We start from the raw sequence: 17,949 nt of genomic DNA, 5'->3' as shown, positions 1-17,949 counted from the left end.
TGAGGTAGCAATAAAATTTCCCTTTAGAGAAAAGCTTAGGGCCAGATGGTTTCACTGCTGAATTCTAGCCATCTGAAGAGAATACCATTTTTTTTTTTTTACAAATTGTTCCAAAAGATTGAAAAGGAGGAAACTCTTCCAAACTCTTTTTATGGACTAGTGTTGTCCTGATTCCAGACCAGACAAGGATGGAACAAAAAAGAAAGAAAATTACAGGCCAATATCCCAGGTAAATATAGATGTACAACTCAGCAGAATACTAGAAAGCTGAATTCAACAGTGCCCCAAAAAGATTCTACATCATAACACAATGGATTTATCCCTGATGCAAGGATAGGTCAACCTGTGAAAATCAATAAACATGATACATCACATCAACAGAATGGAGGGAAAATCATATCATCAGCTCAACAGACACAGAGAAGATTATTTGGTGGTAATCTTTATTGCTTCATGATAAAAACTCTCAACAAATTAGAAATGGCAGGAATTACCTCAACACAAAAGCTATATATGACGAACACACGGCTCCCACTGTACTGAACAGGGAGGAGGAGGAAGCTTTCCTGTGCTCTCACCACTCTTACTCAGTGTAGCACAGGAAGTTCTAGCCAGAGAAATTAGGCAAGAGGAAAAAAAACCCAGGATATCTAAATTGGGAAGGAAGAAAATTTTTTCTTGTTTGCATACGGCACGCTCTTATGTACAGAAAAACCTAAAGACTCCACCAAAAACAAAACAAAACTAAACTATGAGAACTGGAAAATTTAGTAAAGTTAAGGATACAAAATCAGCATTAAAAATCAGTAGCCAGAGCAGGTGCTTGTGGCTCACGCCTGTAATCCCAGCTTCTTGAGAGGCTGAGATCAGGAATATCAGGACTCAAGACCACCAGATTAAAAAGTTCCTGAGACCCCATCTTAACTAATATCTGTTTCATATACCTGTCATCCCAAGCTATGCAGGAGGCTGAGCTCAGAAGGATCAAGGTTCCAGCCAACCTGAGCAAAAAAGTTTGCAAAACCCCCATATCCAAAATAATCAGAGCACAGCAAGCTGGAGGCATGGTTCAAGTGGTAGAGTACCTGCCTTGAAAGTGCAAAGCCCTGAGTTCAAACCTCAGTACCACCAAAAAAGTTAGCTGATAGAATAATGGGGGGGGGGGCATTGAATTTGATCAAAGTATACCATATACATGTATGGAAATATCACAATGAAACTCCTTTGTACAATAATAAAAAATGTAAAAAATACTCACTGCCCTGCTGGGGTGGTGCCAGGGCCTCCATTGCATCTTCAGCCTCACATCAAATATATATATAAAATAAATATATAATAAAATAATATATATCAGTAGCATTTCTGTGTACCAATAATGAACTGCCTGAAAAAGTCAGAAAGCAGTCCCATTTATAATAACTATAAAATAATAAAACAAAATGCCTAGGATAAATTTAATAAAAGAAGAAAAAATCCCTACATTGAAAACTATACACCACCAATGAAAGAAACTGAACACATGCACACATACAGACATGCATGCGCGCACGCGCGCGCACACACACACACACACACAGCCAGAAAGGTGTTGTGTTCAGGGACTGGAAGAATTTACGTTATTAAAATGCCTGTACCACCCAAAGCAATGTGCACCTTCCATGCAATCCCCATAAAAATTCCATTGTCATGCTTCCACAGAAATAAAAAATTCTAGAGAGCAAAGCTGGAAGCATCACAATAAAAATGTGCCCCGAACCTGTAGTGATCAAAACAACAAGGTACTGGCATAAAAACAGACACAAAACCCAAGAGAACAAGACAGAGAACCCAGAAATACGTCTGCATACTTAACACCGACTGGTTTTTGACAAAGTCACTAAGACATGCTTTGGAGAAAAGGCAGTTTCTTCAATAAACGGTTCTGGGAAAACTTGACATCCATATGCAGAAGAATGAAACTAGGTTCCTACCTCTCACCAGATATAAAAATTAACTCAAATGGATCAAAGGCGTAAATGTAAGAGCCTCAGCTATGAAATCACCACAAGAAAATATAGGGGAAACACTTTAGGATATTGGAATGAGAAAGACTTACTTATTTTTTTTGAATAAGATCTCAAGATCAGGAGTAACAAAAGCAAAAATAGACACACGGAACTGTACCAAGCTAAAAGTCTTCTGCACAGCAAAGGAAACAGTCAATGGGTGAAGGCAACTTACAGAATGGGAAAAACATTCGCAAACTATTCATCTGATAAGGGATCCATATCTAGACTATATAAGAATCTCAAACAATTCAGCAGTAAAAAAAATGGGCAAGTGATCTGAATAGACTTCTCAAAAGGAGATATCTGAATATGTAGCAGGTGTATGACGGAATGCTCATCGTGACTCATCATGAGGGAGACGAAAGGCAGAATCACAAGGAGGTACCGTCTTGCCCCAGTTAGAATGCTAGCATCGTAAGATGGAAAAAGTTGCCAGCAGGGATGTGGAGAAAGGGAGCCCAAATGTATTGCGGTGGGCGTGTAGCTTGGCATTTTGGAGGGGAGTATGGATTTCCTCAGAAAACTCAAAGTAGAGATAATGTATGATCCAGCAATCTCACTAGTGGGCATAATTCAAAGGAACTGAAATCAATGTGCCAAAGAGACAGCCTTACTCCATGTTGACTGCAGTGATGTTCACAGTAGCCCTAAGATAGGAATTGACCTGGGTGGCCACTGAGGCAGGAATGGACAAAGAAAAAGTGACAGTAGACAGGTGGAATACCATTCAGACTTAAAAGCATGAAGTCCTGTCATTTGCAGCAACATGTGTGGACCTGAAGACCTTCATGTTAAGTGAAGGAAGTCAGGAGTGGAGGATGAACAGCCCATGTTCTCACTCATATGGAAGCTAAAGCAGTGAATCTTCTGGAACTAGACAGTACAACAGTGGTGTACTGAGGAGGGGTAGAGCAGATATGGCTAATAGGTAAGTTAGAGGGGGTACGTCCTAGTGTTCTGGTGCACAGGACAGTGGCTGTGATCAACAACGATTTATTGTACATTTCAAAACAGCTAGAAGAGAGAGTTTGGAATGTTTCCAACACAAAGAAACAATGAATATTTGAGGTAACAAACAAACCTTAATTTGATCATTATGCATTTTATACAAGGATCAAAATGTCACACTGTGCCCCATAAATATGTATAATTATGTGTCATTTAAAATTTAAAAATAGAAAGTCAGAGAAACAAGGCTACATTGCATATTTAACTTTTGTGGCTTGAGAATTCAGAGTCATGCCATAAATCCATTCTGCAGCTCGCTTTTTGGGGTGACTGCCTCCCATATTGGTACAATTAGATCTGAATTATTCCAGCCACATTGCTGGAGCACCTCTCTGTTCCTAGAACTTGGTTCCTTTCTCTTGTGTGTAAGGTGTGGGTTGTTTGTGGCTCTCTTGCCACCTTTGTCTGCCATACTCCCTCTGAGTGGCCCAACCCTCCTTGATAGTGGCCAGGGGGAGCAATCAGATTGGCATCATCCCCTTCCTAGTTATCCAGGCCCCTTGAACTAAGACTGGTGACCCAGCTGTGTCCCGGCTGGGACATCCTTCCTGTGGTAGTACCCTTTACCCTAACAGGATGGGGCAGATGGGCACAGGTTCCTGTATGTCCTGGGTACTTATGACACCTGCCCACTTCACAGACGGCAGACAGGCAGTGTTCTGGTCCCTTGAGGACCCCCTGAGCCTAGCACTCACCACATAAACTCCATCTTAGCAGCTTCCACTTTCTTGTGCTCGTCAACACCAAAATTTCACAGACTCTTCCTCTGTACCTCTAAGTATTTTGTGTGCAAAACATATTTTTCTTGCAGTACTCTGTTTGTCTCATCTACAAACTTATTGTTTCATTTCTCTCTCTCTATAAATTACATTTTACATTGCATTATATATAAAATGATCCCAAACATACAAAACTGTATTCAGAATCTCTCAATAGGGACATTTCCCAACATATCATTTAAAGCATTGCCCTGTCTTAATGAAGTCACTCCCCTCCCCATAGGGATATACTGAGATTTTAGAGGCACGAGAACGTGTGTTTTCGCCTCCTGGCCCTCAAGGGATGTATACTATGTGTGTGTCAGGGATGGGGAATGTCATCATCTCCAGTGCTGCTGTCCCTTGGCGGGTACGTAATTGATTTCAGGGATAGATGGACTTGTCAAACACAAGATCACGATTGCCAAATGGCACAAAAGAAATTAACTGTATGTTTTTGTGTTTCTCATGCAGACCCTGGTTGGGGATATTGTATTGATTTTTTTTGCTGGTCCCAGGAGGATAGTGACGGAGAAGAGTGGCCACCATAAGAAGTTAATAGTACACAGCACACTTCTGTCCTCTCCACACCGGAGGTTAGCTGTTTCTTGTCTAGCCCTGGGCTGGGTGGAGCCTCTGAGCTATTCAGAGGGTGTGTGTGGTCATTCAGCTACACTAGTTCAGAGACCTTCTCAATTTTCATCTATGTTTCCAGGGATCTCCAACTATGAATAACCCCCTCACCATCCTGGCCTAGATTGGCAATCAGCACCCCTCATTTCCCATCCCTATGACTTCTTTGCCAAGGACTGGTGGCACTTTCTTTTTGACCCTAAACACAGATCTTGTAAAACCAACCTCTGTACTCACTCCAGTGTCAGCTCCGAGGTCCAGACCTCCATCTTACTGTCCAAAGGATGTTTCATTTTTGCCTTTTCTGTCATCACAGTCCCAGTCATTAGCATTATTAATAATATCTAGAATTGTTCCTCACTAAAAGAGCTCTGTAAACATTTGGTGGTTGACTCTGACGCTCTGCAGCCTCATTGTAGTCTTAGTCCTAATTTGTCCTTCATTCTGAGTGTCTTGAAAGTACAGGTTGAGTATTCCTAACCTGAAAATCTCATCCCTGAAATGCTCCAAAATCTGAAACTTTTTGAGTGCCAACATGAGGCCACACATAGGGAATTTCCAAGAAATCTCATTCTGTATATGCGAATAGTCCCAAATCCATAATTCAAAACAGTTCTTCTACTAAAGGTTTCAGATAGGAGGTGCTGAATTTATTTTTGCAATTTCACTCTGTTTAGCCATCATAAAAACTGCCCCTATGCCTCAGGATGTAGTTTAGTGGTAGAGCACTTGCCTACCATGTGTAAGGCCCTGGGTTCAGTACCACAAAACAGAACAACACAAAACAACTCAAAATCGAATAGCAATTAGAAAAGGAGGGAAGAAAATGTGCCTTGTTTAACCATGTGGTTTTTTTTTTTTTTTTGGATACTTACTAAGAGTCCCCTTCCAGTTCAGGAGGGAGAAGAACTTGGTTTTGTGTGTGACTGTGGTCCTTGAGGGCCCCTGAGGTTCATTGATGCCTCACTAACTAACTACCCAGACTTTACCTCTCCCTAGACCCAAGTATGAAACCCTCTCACCCACACATTTATTGATGCTTTACTTTAAAAATACTCATTGAGTACCTACTGTGTGCCAGGCACTCTTTTAGCTAATGGGATTCAACAGTGAATTCAAAATAATGGTGGACGCAAAGACAGAAACCCTCTGCCCTTAGGGAAATTAGTTTTCAGTGGGGAAACAAATGAAAGCAAAATAAGCCAGTGGTGTATTATTCAGAAAACGATGGGCTTTGTGGAAGGAAGGAGGCACCTGTGCAGAGCTTGGAGGGTGAGCTGCTCATGAGACATTTGGGCGAAGATGTCAGGGGTGCTGGCTTTGGAGTGCAGAGCTCATGTCAGGTGGGTAAGCACAGCATGAGATGGAGGCTGAAGACGGGATGGATGAACTGTCTGGAAGGAGAGATGAGGATCAGAACAAAACCAAGAAGAAAGATGAAAGAATGGATAAATACCTTAAGGAAGACTTGGGAAGCCACTGACAGAAAATAGGAACATGGCTGAAGTCAGCCAAAAGTCACCACTTAGTTGCTGCTGACCAAGGCAGAACATTCAGCTAGAAAGGACGCTGGGTGAGTGCAGGGAATTCAGTTCTCTTCAGAGGTTAGGGACTGGGATGCATTGGGCCACTGGAGAGGGCTTTGTTCTGCCTTCTGCGGTTTGTGAAGCTATGGTGCTGTGTAGGGTAAAGAGGAGGGTATTTATTTTTCACTTCCCATATTTATATAAAGGCAGGGAATTTCTACCTCACTCCCAAGAGAGAAAAAGCTTGGAAGAGTTACACTAGTTCCCCTGACCATCCCACTTTCTTCTGTTTGGATGTTTTCTCATTTGTACATAAGACAGCTTAAGCATATCATGATGGAAACCTAGTTTTATCTTCAAATTGCTGTCCCATTCCTGTGTACAATGGTCAGTACCTAGTAACAGTGATAACCCTGTACCTTTGGATTACTGAATGGTCTCTCTCTTATTAGATGATATCTTAAAAAAAGAAAAAGAAAAAAAGAAAAGATTTATGAAGCTTGGATCACATCATAACTTGCACAGGTGAGAAAAAGAGTTGACAGTTCAGATGAGAAACAAACCTATTTTCACGTGAGAACATGACACTTATTGATCTGGTAAAGTCAGTCTGATGGGAAAGTCAGTACGTGTTCAGGACTTTGAAGCCCCCTCCCACTCAGGGGTCAAGGCTGTCTCTGCGAAGACTCTTAACTACTTCCAAAGTCCGTGAATCCCACATTTTTAGTTTGTGATGTATAATTTGCTAAAAATAAAAAGAAAAAAGATTCCAAGAAGGGTTGCTGTTCCTAGGTCTGAGGACAAGAAAAATGCCAAGTTCAAGAAGCCAGGCAAATGTTTTTGCCAAAGAGCAAGGACTCAGAGATGTCCAGGGTGGTATGAAACAGACAAAGATGCCTAAATATGGAGGACTCCTGAGGGCCAGGCAGAGACAATGTCAACCTCATAAAGACGACAGTGATTATGAACTGGAACGAGTGGAGTCTATAAAAGGAGCCACAAATCCACAATATTCAAAGGAAAAAAATCACAGGGTTCATGCCAACAAAAAGATACATAGGAGTTCCCATCAAGTTTATAAGCTGTTCTGTTAATTCAGCACAACTCGTGAGACTTCTGCTCAGGGTAGATCAGCATCACAGCCAATAAACAAACAGATGAAGACGGGGATAATTAAAGCATGCTTAAGATATAAATGACAGTGATTTGATCAGTTTACATTAAAATATGTTGACTACCCAGAATTAATGTGACCTAGAAACCAAGGTCACATCTTTCAGGGACTCAATCCTAATTGAAGAAAATAGGTTTGGAAAAGAGATGTAGACCTGCTTGGTCCCACACGGGAAGACTGAACTCTGCAGGGTGGGAGGGGTGTGTGGCAGAGAGAGGGGTTCACAGCACCCACATTCAGCTGTGTCCAACAGGCGCAAAGTTGTGCCTTGATCAGAAATAATCACAGCACTGCTTATCACATTGAAAGGTTAATAAATAAAAGGACACAGCTGCTTGGTCCATTCTGAAAATTTTGAAGTTAGACAATTCCTGTATGAGGAGAGAACGTGAGGTAGAATCTCACGTATCATACTCCTAGCAGTAATTACAGTCTCTCCATGATGAAGAATGAAGAATTGGTTCCAGAACCTTCCATCCCTTGTTAGGATACCCAAATCTGAAGATGACTAAGTCCCTTTATGTGAAATGACCCAGTATTTGTATATAACCTATACAAATCCTCCTGCATACCTTAAATCAAGATTACCTATAACAGAGTACAATTTAAATGTTTTATAAATAGTTATTGTATTGTAGAGCTTAGAAAATAGTGACAAGAAAAAGAGTCTGAACATGTTTAGGGCAGACACCACCATGGCCTACCTACCTAGCACACATCAGCAGCAATGGAACATTTCGATTGTGGCTGGTTGGACCCACAGGTGGGAAATAATGGATCAGAGGGCTGGCTGTGTAGACAAGCCCCACATGGCACTTTAAATCCCAAGCCAGAGCTGTTAAAACTCTGGGATTCCTTCTGCCAAAGGTTCCTCCCCACTGTCCTGATGGCCCAGGGCAAAGAGTGCAAGACCCTGATAGACGAGGGGAAGCCCACCATGAAGGGTCCTGACAGCACACCGCTGAGGAAGCTGAAACAGCAGCCTTAATTATTGATTTAGAATAATCAGTTATATGTGCTTGAAATAGTATGTATACATTTTATTAAATAGAATGGGAGGGAATCATTTGAACTCCAATCACTAATTACACTTAGCCAAAAAGGTTAATGAGAGGCAAAAACCCTGGGTGAGGGGAAGAGGCAAAATGAAGGTGATGTGCCTGGGACCCAAACTGAGGGATGGAGGAATGTTGTCTGGGGATTTGGGAATTGGGAAGTTCTAGATTTTTCCTGTTATGGACATGGGGCAGAGGGACCCTCTGCAAGCTTCATGTCAGCTAATCCCAGAGCTGGATGAGCCTGGCAGGGCATGGGGTAATTGAAGGGTTTGTCTCATTGCAGCTTTAACCCCAGATGCAGCTGTCAGGATAGTTGCTCATTTAGCAAGTAAAGCTGGTCATTTAAAACGTTGCGGGTGAATTTTTGCTTTTTTAGGGTTTCTGGGGTTAGCAGAAATCCTCTTGCTATCTTTTTTCAATCTCATTGAGGTAGTTAGGTTGCAACATATGCAAGTAACAGTTCTGTTCCACTCTAAATGCTACAACTTTTGTTTTTTTAAAGTATGTTGGAGAAAGAGGATATGTTATTCTAAGTCACATTTTCAAGTAGTTATTACCAGATTTTTTTATTGTCACCATCTGGTTTGAATGAATGAAAACAAATAATCTACTTCATCTGCCGCTCCTGGGTTTTAAAAAAAGGATTATCGGGTTATTGGGTCAACTGAATTAGAATCATTTCCTAACAGACCAAAAGAACTGGGCTCTGCAACCACCAAAGAAACCACATGTAAACAGCCAGGGGTTTCCTTTTCCAGATACACATTTATTAAGTTACTTTGGGTCATTTGCTTTCACTGAGTAAGAACGTGCAAGATCTTTTCTTGGTTACTAACTGCCTTCATTAGTAAGTAAGTTGTCCTCTATTCTGTTAGGGACTATATTTTCCTTCAACAAAATCTACTGGTGACCACTTGCCACAATTACAGGATCAAATATGGCCAAGAAAGGCTCAGTTGTATATAAATACAAAGACACTGAAGCTACAAAGTGCTGCCCTAAAAATACTGTGCCAGGGATTTATAACCCAAGTGATGAATTACAATGAAAAGATAAAGCCTAGAAATGGCAGCGATACTGAATTAACAACAGCTCTTTTCCTTTCACTTTAAGTGTGTCTTAGTTTTCTGAGAGTAGATGAATGACACACTGGAAAATGTCCACTTCAAATCTCATAGAATAAAAATTTGAGAAAGAACTGTAGAATAAGCCCAAAGTAAGAAAAACAGAGGCAAAGAACAGAAAATAGGAAATACAAAACAAAGGTGAAAAGAAAATACAAGGATGTCAAAAGTTGACTTCTAGAAAGAAGATCCATGAAGTAGACAAAACTCTTGTGAGATGAAGGAAGAAACAGAGAGAAGGCATGAATAAATACCACAATGGGACTATAACAGGAGGCAGTGATTAGGAGGATTGCAGTTTGAAGCCAACCCAGGGCAAGTAGTTCACTGGACCCAACTTGAAAATGCCCAGGGCAAAAAAAGGGCTGGTGGAGTGGATCAAGCAGTAAGAGTATCTGCCTCGCAAGCATGAGGCCCCAAGTTCAAACCCCAGGGCTGCCAAAAAAAAAATCCTATTTATTATCTATCTATCTACCATCTATCAATCATCTATTTATCTATCTATCTATCACAATGGGAAAGGGGCAGAAGCACAGACCTGGGTGAGATTATGAAGACAGAAGACTGAGTTTATACCAATGCATTAGAAAACAGCAAAATGGACAGATTCCTAGGAAACCTTGATATCAAATTTATTCAAGTACACAGTCTAGACTATACTGTAACAATAAAGCAAAATAAGTGAGTGGATTGATGCTCCAGAAAATACAGGAAACCATTGCATGCTTTGGTTATGGTTTGAGAATGTTCCCAAGGTTCATGCACTGGAGGCTTGGTCCTCTGGCCCGGCAATGTTGAGAGGTGGTGGCTCCTTTAAGAGGTGGAGTCTGATGGAAGGCAATTAGGTCATGGGTACACTGCCCTAGGAAGAGATGGATGTTCATCTCACATAGGGGATTAGTTTGTCAAGAGTGGTTTAGTTATAAAATGAGCTCCACCCTCATGTGCTTAACTCCTTTGGCATGCATTCATTTCTCCACCATATGTGATGCAGCCCAGGGTCCCTGGCCATAGCGCTGGTGCCATGCTGTTGGACTATCCAGCCATTGGCATCAAAGCCAAGTACATCTCTTAATAAAGCAGCCAATCTTAGATATTTCATTACAGCAAAATGCACAAGGAGAACCAGCTAAATGGATGTGTTGGCAGGGCCACCAAGCTTTAAGGGAGCAGATTTCACAGCCTTTGCTAAGATTTCCCTCTAAAGCCAGTACTGCACTGAGCCTTCTGAGAAGCGAACACCAAGGCAAAGTACACAGGTGTTATCAGGGATGTACCTGTGGTATTACCTCGGGTGGAGTGTAGACTCCTGGGTGGGCTAAGAGATTTGGCAAGAGCTTTGCAAAGTTGGAGTCAGATGAACCTCTCAGGAATGGAGTGCCACAGCCTCCTAACTATGGGGAGCAGTCTGGGTGGAGGGAGGCCTCAGGTACTCGTAGCGATGAGTCTCAGAGTCCAGCCACAGCCTTGGTTAATTTTGCTTCTTGTTGCTAGAAGCCTGTGGACCTGTGTGGTAGGCACAAACCCCAAACCAGCTGTGGGCAGAATGAAAAGTGAACCTAGAAAGTATTTCTATTCACTAAGCAAATACCAGCAAACCAAGTCCAATAACTAGTAAAAATTACAATGTCAAGACTGAGAAGCACGAGAGTAATTTAACACTAGACGATCTACAAACGTAATGACAGTGGCCCCTTCTTACCTGTGGAAAATGTTCCAAACCCCCAGTGCATGCTTTGCTTTTTCCTATACACGTGCACTGGTGATAAACTTGAACAGAGATTAGGCACAATAAGAGAGTAATAATGATTTACTATAGCTCCTAACAACCCAGGAGAGATTTTTTTTTTTGCCAACTCTGACATTTCCACTTAAAGGAAGTCCTTTATATTTCTCTTTGTCACATTTGAATTGCCAGTGTCACCACTCTCCTACTTCAGGATCATTATTAAGTAAAATAAAGGTCACCTGATCATAAGCACTGTGATACTATGACAGTCCTTCTGATAACCCAGATAGGCAGAGTCACTAACGGGAGGGTTGTGTATATACCGTGGGTGCAATGGCTAAAGGGACGACTCATGTCCTGGGTGGGACAGTGTGAGATTTCATGGCTCTGTTCAGAATATTGTTCAACTTAAAACTTGTAAGTTTTTTATTTTCAGACCATGGTTGATTGCAGGTAACTGAAATCACAGAAAATGAAATTTCAGATAAGGGGGCTAATGGAAACCACACTGAAAGATCAAGAAAGCAAAAGTCTTACCAAATGAGAAACCTTCCATAAATATTGGTCATCAACCTACAGCAACCACTCATGAAATGTCACAAATTAGTCCTTTAAAATCCTAACAATACAATAGTGCTGCTCTCACGACTGCTTCAGCATCCTGCTGTAGGTTCTGACCAGTGTCTCGAGAGAAAATATGGGGAAATTCGGAAAAATGCTGTCATAAGTCATAGGTAACATGATAGACTACATAAAAAATAAAAGAGATAAACTAGTACAACCACTCTGGAAAAAAATTTGGAGGCTACTTAAAAAGCTAAACATTGATCTACCATATGATCCAGCAATACCACTCTTGGGGATATACCCAAAAGACTGTGACACAGGTTATTCCAGAGGCACCTGCACACCCATGTTTATTGCGGCACTATTCACAATAGCCAAGTTATGGAAACAGCCAAGATGCCCCAGCACTGACGAATGGATTAAGAAAATGTGGTATCTATACACAATGGAATTTTATGCAGCCATGAAGAAGAACGAAATGTTATCATTCGCTGGTAAATGGATGGAATTGGAGAACATCATTCTGCGTGAGGTTAGCCTGGCCCAAAAGACCAAAAATTGTATGTTCTCCCTCATATGTGGACATTAGATCAAGGGCAAATACAACAAGGGGATTGGACTTTGAGCACATGATAAAAGCTTTAGCACACAAGGGAGGGGTGAGGATAGGTAAGACACCTAAAAAATTAGCTAGCATTTGTTGCCCTCAACGCAGAGAAACTAAAGCAGATACCTTAAAAGCAACTGAGGCCAATAGGAAAAGGGGACCAGGAACTAGAGAAAAGGTTAGATAAAAAAGAATTAACCTAGAAGGTAACACCCACGCACAGGAAATCAATGTGAGTCAATGCCCTGTATAGCTATCCTTATCTCAACTAGCAAAAACCCTTGTTCCTTCCTATTATTGCTTATACTCTCTCTACAACAAAATTAGAAATAAGGGCAAAATAGTTTCTGCTGGGTATTGAGGGGGGGGAGAGGGAGGGGGTGGAGTGGGTGGTAAGGGAGGGGGTGGGGGCAGGGGGGAGAAATGACCCAAGCCTTGTATGCACATATGAATAATAAAACAATAAAAAAGATAAACTAAATAAAAAAAAAAAGAACAAAGTACTAGGAATAAGAAGACAAATTAACGAAACAACTCCATTTCTACGTACCAGCAACAGCAGAGAGAGCATAATCTCAAAACTATACATTTAAAACAATATCAGGAAACTTGAGATACCTAAAAATAAGTCCAGGTTCCTAAAAATAAACCTAAGATTTGCAATGCTTGTGAAAAAAATATTAAAGAAGGTTCAATTCATGTGTAGATGAATGCTACTTACTGATAGGCAGCTTTTACATTGCAATGACATTAATTATCCCAATATTGATTTATAACTCTAAGACAATTCTAATAAATCCCAACAGGATTTTGAGAGGAACTTGGCAAAATTAATAGAGAAGAGCAAAGACCCAAGAATAAGTGACACTCTTCTGAAGAAGAAAAGACTTGATCTTGTAGACATGGAGGTTCATACAGGCAAACAGTCTTGCCAGAGTGGTTTTAATGATGGAGGAATGAGAGAAGAACAGCTAGAGATGGGCCATGAATCCATGGAAACTGAATTAAGACGGAGGTGGAAGAGCAAGCTATTGAGGAAGGGGAAAGGTCTTCTCACCACACACAAGAGAGAAATCCGGGTGCAACAAGTTGAATGCACAAGGCAGACCTTGGAGGCCTTTAGAGGACTGTGCCTATGTATGGATGACCTAGGCCTAGGAGGTTTCCTGAAAGGCAAGTTTGGCACATTGAGCCAAAGTCATCAAAAAGCAAGTAAAAGACATGTCACCAGCTCAAAGATCATTTCACTTCATCCAATGGACAAAAATCAGCATCCAGAATATATACAAACTAACGACCGTGAGCAAGCGTTCCGCGGAAAAGCGAACACGTGCAGAGCGCCCAGCCTCATTAGTAATCAGAGAAATGCAAAGAAAGGCCAGAATGGGACTGAGGTGCTGGTGTTCTCACTCAGTGGCAAAAAGTGAGAAGTCCATAATTCTCCCAACCGGTGCCATGACACCAAATGTTGGTGAAGATGTGACCTGACAGGAATATATAGTTTAGAATTCTAGTATAATCATGAACTTCCCATATCTTTTTCTTTTTTAAGACTTTGATCATTTCCCTCTTTTTGTAGGCTTTTGTTTGTTTGTTTTTTCTTTTTTTTTTTTGGTGGAACTGGAGTTTGAACTCAGGGCTTCACACTTGCAAAGCAGGCACTGTACCACTTGAACCACACCTCCTGTCCATTTTCCTCTGGTAATTTTGGAGATAGAGTCTCATGAACTATTTGCCCAAGCTGACCTCAAACTGAGATCCTCCTGATCTCAGCCTCCCAAGTAGCTAGGATTACAGGTCTGAGCCATCCCGAGCCTGACCATTCCCACATCTAATGACCATGTAATTCTTGTTCTAAATGTGTGCTTCACAGAAACCTGGCACCAACCCTGGGGACAGGTCTGGGAATGTTTACAGCAGCATTGTGTATAAAGCACAAACCCCAGAAAACAGCACCAATTTGAATTAACAGGAGCAGGGACATATAAAACCCACTAAAAACATCACAGGACGATCCTGTATGGAGTAATGGCACCCTCTATAACAGTTCCGGCAAAACACAGGCTATGTTTGGTATCAAGACTGAACAAAACTCTGATAATGACCAACCAGGCCACACGCTTGCCAAGACTGCTTAACTATGCACACCTCTGCCCTCCTGCTTCCACCCTTCCTCTAAACCTAAATCGATGTCTGCACCCTGAAGACGGACTGAAATGGTTCAGTTCTGTCTTCCCGAATGACCGTTTTTATTAAACTCCTTCCCTGCCTAGTCACCATTATTTTGTTTGCTTTTTTTTGGACTGAGTGGCAAATGCCCGGACTTGACAAGCTGGAATCCTGGAGTTGGGCCCCTGGCCCAGGACTCAGGTGACACTCCCACTGAGGTACCCTCAACCCTAACAATTTTATTTTTAAATACATACATTATAGAAAATTGAGAAATGTCAAAAGTATAAAGAAGAAAAGTTAGAATTACCTGCATCTTTAACTTTATTGCTTCTTTAACTATTTTGGATGAAACTGTTTTGAAAACGTCTTATGTTTTTCCTTGCCTTTTGAAAGAGTCTTTTTAATGAACTCAAACCCGTTTTAGGCTTCCTGATTATTTTGTGTACCAGACTTACCAAGGTACTCGGGATGTCAGGTCCTGTGGAGCTGGATCTGGATATTTGCCCCTTACTCAGTGTCCCTAGGCTGCCAAGCATTTGGGTCAGTCTCTAACTTGTTCGCTTCCTGGCAAATCATTATGGGATATATCTTACTGCTGTCCTTGCCTTGTCCCAACGTCTAATCTGTCATCATTTTTACTACCCTAAATCCTTTTCTTATCACTCCTTCTCCCCATGGCCCTTTTGTCTGGCAAACCCTTCAGATTTTTGGCATTGTAGCTAAATGTCACCTCCCCAGGGAGACTGTCCCGGCTTTGCAGGCAGGACCCAGCTCTGACATTGTGAGCTCTAGGCTCTTTCTTCCTCTTTCCCCGGCAGCTTTGATCACATTGTGCTGTCATTGCTCTGTCCCTTGTGAAAACAAAACCCATATCCAAATTGTTCATCTTGTCCCCATGCCCAGTAAAATGCTGGCATTGTTATTCAAAAGCCAGTGATTTCTCAACAGAAAAGATCAACCGAGGCCTCCTGGGGGTAACTTTCCAGGGACATTGCACACAGTGCAGGTCTAGTTCTGCCCTGGACTGTGAGCCCCGACTTTGCTTTATTCCTCCTTGTGTCCCCAGGCCTGACATCTGAAAATAGTCAATGATATCTGTTTTTTGGGTACTTGTGGCCTTTCTGGGGATGAGAGATGGCTTAGAAAACAGGCAAGCAAAGCATAAATATGGACTTTTTCAGTATTTTTATCGAGATACAAAGGTAACAAATGTTTTCATCACTGGCGGTAAAATTCCACTGACAAATGGCGTCCACAAGAACCCTCAGGACATCTAATGACAAAGTCCAGTGCTGGGAAGATTGTTCTGGGCTCCAGCCATCAATATGGCTGACAGCAGGTGCCTGGCTCAGAGGGCCATTGCTTTTTAGGAGCCTCTGGGCTCACGAGCCTTGGATAACTTAAGGGCCTTGGGCTCTGGACACTGATACTTGGTTTCCATAACACGGTGGGTTAGTTTACAGGGCCAGCGTCCTCTGCCCCACACGTCTCTCACAGCACAGCCCTCAGATTCTGAGTCATGGTGCATGAATCTCTTGATGAGGCCAGAGGTGGTGGTGGGGGTTGGTGGTGTCACAGGGGAAAGCGGGGATTAACTGGGGCAGAAGGGCACCTGGAGGGAGAAGAGATGGCTGGGACAGCGGACTTGGGGACTCGGAGGATAGACCTTCAGTTTCCTCAAACCCAGTCCTTGCAGAAGGGCAAAGCTTTAGGAAAAGCACTCAAGGTGCAAAATACCTCATGTCTTAGAGCAGCCAAGGAAGGGGCAGGATGAGGACACTCCTGAAAATCACAGGGTTGGAGCCAGAGCGGTAGTGCAGCCTCTTACTCCACACCTTCCTGCCTTGAAGACGTCACTGCCAGGAACATCTGAGGACCTAGCCAAGCCCAAGACCCATCTGTCCCATGGTATAAGCAGAGGCCACCTGTGTGGGGAAAGTTGTCTTTGCCCTGTCACTTTTGATTCCAGAGCTTAAGGAGGTCCCCTGGGCCAACTTTGTCTCCAAGCCTATGTGTCACCATTTTGTGCTCAGAGCTCCATCAAGGAAAGAGGAAGCAAGGCTTTTCCTGGGGCTGGGTGGGGGTGGTACGTTAGACACATTGTCCTCAGCTTTGAGGACAATGAAATAACAACTCTATGCTTTGTTGACTTGTCAGCATTGAGCTTGAGAGAGTGAATACCACCAGCCTAGGCTCAGCCGCTACCAGGACACCTGTCCTGTAGAACCAGCTGGTCTTGTCACCAGCTGGCCACATTCTAGCTCCCCACCTCCATCTATCAGCTGAGTTTCAGGCTGGCCAAGGTATTGGCCTTCTCTGTTTGCTCATTATCACTTATTCCAATGTCCTTCAGGTTATGAAGTGGGATTCTTTGCAGGGGTCAGCAGTCTTGCTCCATAAAGGGACAGACAGCATATCTTCAGTTTTGTGGGCCTGAAGGCCTTTGCAGCTAGTACTCAGCTCTGCTGCCATAGAGGGAAACCAGCCACACATGATGTGTGCGTGAATAGGCTGTCTGTGTGCCGGCGAGACTTTATTTAAAAAGCAAGCAGAGAGCTGGGTTTGGCCCATGGACTATCTCTTGATGACTCCGTGTCTACAGCAAGAACTCTGAACTGAGTAAGTGATCAAGAACGTCTGAGAATGTGTGCAAATTTGCCTGCGTATTTTTCCGAGGAAAGGATCTGTGGTTTTCTTTTGATTTCAAAGGCATGACTAATATATTTTTTTCTTTTGGTGGTACTGGGGTCTGAATTCAGAACCTTGTACTTTCCAGGAAGGTGCTCTACCACTTGAGCCATGCCCCCAGCCTGCTTTGCTTGGGCCTGGACTGTGATCCTTCTACTCAGGCTTCCTGCGTAGCTGGGACAGGCAGACACCCCCACACCCAGCTTTTATTGGTTGGGATGGGGTCTTGCTAACTTTTTGCCTGAGCTGGGCTTGAACTTCTGTCCTCCCAATCTCTGCAGCCCAAGTAGCTGGGATTACTGGTGTATGCCACCATACTTGGTTAGCATGATCAATAGCTTTAAGACAAATTTCTTTAGAGAAATGGCCTCTTCTGGGCCCCATAGCAATTAATTTTTAAAACTAATAAGTTTATTTATTTCTTTTTTAAAAACTTCATTTTGAAATAATTATAGATTGGCAGGAAACTGGAAAGCCAGCATAGAAAGGACGTTAGCACCCTTCTTCTGGTTTCCCCATTTGGTCACAGCATATATAATTACAATACTATATCAAACCAGGAAGCTGACATTGGGGCAATCAAGGAGTTTATTTCTTGTCACTTTATCACATGGACAGATTTATGTGATGCTACCATGGCCACTTATTACTCTGGATGTTTGTTTCAGAAGGAGGTTTTCTGACTGTCTCTCGTCACTCAGCATGGTGCCTCAAGGGACCAAGGGGGGATGCCCAAGTTGTGTGTGTGCATTTCCAATACCTTGAGTGCCACCCCTGGCCTGGATATGCCACAGTTGTCTAACCATATGCTTGTTACCAGGTAGAGTAAGTCACAGTGAGATGTTCAAGTTCATTTA

This window comes from Castor canadensis, chromosome 1, assembly GCF_047511655.1.
Source record: "Castor canadensis chromosome 1, mCasCan1.hap1v2, whole genome shotgun sequence".
Lineage (NCBI taxonomy): Eukaryota > Metazoa > Chordata > Mammalia > Rodentia > Castoridae > Castor > Castor canadensis.
This window is presented reverse-complemented; position numbering follows the sequence as displayed.